General features: G+C 40.8%; 1 pseudogene; it reads left to right on the plus strand.

The window, feature by feature from the left end:
- Positions 1-274: 274 nt before the first annotated feature.
- On the plus strand, positions 275-479 carry LOC127489158 (U2 spliceosomal RNA; annotated as a pseudogene).
- The last annotated feature ends 1,186 nt before the right edge of the window (positions 480-1,665 follow it).

The following is a 1,665-nucleotide window of genomic DNA, read 5'->3' on the forward strand; positions in this document are numbered from 1 at the left end:
TCCCATGCACATACAGCAGGCCAAGGATTTTGACCATCTTCTACTGATTTCCCAGGCCATAGCAGAGAGCCAGATTGGAAGTGAAGAAGCCAAGACTTGAGTCAGCACCCACAAGGGATGCCAGCATGCCAGGTGGTGGCTTTACCCTCTATGCCACAGTGCTGGCCACGGACTCTACTTTTTAACCCTCTCTTCACCCTCCCTCCTACCTTCTTTCCTTCTCTTTTGCTTGTTTTTAGTTTTTCAGATAACATATTTTAAATTTATATTACACATCACTTCTCAGCCTTTTGGCTAAGATCAAGTGTAGTATCTGTTCTTATCAGTTTAAATTTACACTACAGTCAAAAAGCTTATTACTTTGCAAAATAAGAAGTTTAATAAATAATAAAGACCCTGGTTTAGTGGGAATAGACAATGGCCATAAACAGTTATTGAATGGGAAAATGACCATTTCTCCAACATACAGTAAAATTTTAAGTAATCACAGATCATTAAAACTATAGTAGTATCACATTTTTTTTTTCCAGTAAGGTAGTTTATTTTATCAAAAGTCAAGAGAGGGGGCTTGCATTGTGGCACAGCAGATTAACTCACCAACTGCAACACTAGCATCCCATATGAATGCCAGTTCAAATCCTGGCAGCTCCACTTCCTATCCAGCTCCCCGCGAATGTGTTTGAAAAAGCAGCAGAAGATGGCCCAAGGGCTAGGGCTGCTGCCATTCATGGTGAAGACCTGGATGGAGTTCCCAGATCCTGGCTTCGGCCTGACCCAGCCCCAGTTGTTGCAGCCATTTGAGGAGTGAATCTGCCGATGGAAGATTCTCTCTCTCTCTCTCTCTCCCCCCACCCCCCATCTCTGTCTCTTTCTCTCTCACTCTATCTTTTTCTTTTTTTTAACTTTTATTTAATGAATATAAATTTCCAAAGTACGATTTATGGATTACAATGGCTTCCCCTACATACCGTCCCTCCCACTCACTACCCTCCCCTTCCCCACTCCCTCTCCCCTTCCATTCACATCAAGATTCATTTTCGATTATCTTAATATACAGAAGATCAGCTTAGTATACATTAAGTAAAGGTTTCAACAGTTTGCTCCCACACAGAAACATAAAGTGAAAAATAATAGATGATTTTTTTTAAATGATGATGAAATCAGATCAGACCTATTGTCATGTTTAATCCCAGTGAGAGTCAAGTTGGGAGTTGATAATTTTTTTTTTTTTACAGAGGATCAGTTTAGTATGCATTAAGTAAAGATTTCAACAGTTTGCACCCCCATAGAAACACAAAGTGAAATATATTGTTTGAGTACTCGTTATAGCATTAAATCTCAATACACAGCACATTAAGGACAGAGATCCTACATGAGGAGTAAGTGCACTGTGACTCCTGTTGTTGACTTTACCAATTGACACTACTGTCTATGGCATCAGTAGTCTCCCTATGCTCCGGTCATGAGTTTCCAAGGCTATGGAAGCCCTCTGAGGTCTCCGATTCTTATCTTGTTTAGACAAGGTCATAGTCAAAGTGGAGGTTCTATCCTCCCTTCAGAGAAAGGTACCTCCTTCTTTGAAGACCTGTTCTTTCCACTGGGATCTCACTCGCAGAGATCTTTTACCAGAGTGTCTTGCTTTCCATGCCTGAAATACTCTCATGG

This window comes from Oryctolagus cuniculus, chromosome 16, assembly GCF_051225735.1.
Source record: "Oryctolagus cuniculus isolate XC-2025 breed Fujian yellow rabbit chromosome 16, ASM5122573v1, whole genome shotgun sequence".
Taxonomy (NCBI): Eukaryota; Metazoa; Chordata; class Mammalia; order Lagomorpha; family Leporidae; genus Oryctolagus; species Oryctolagus cuniculus.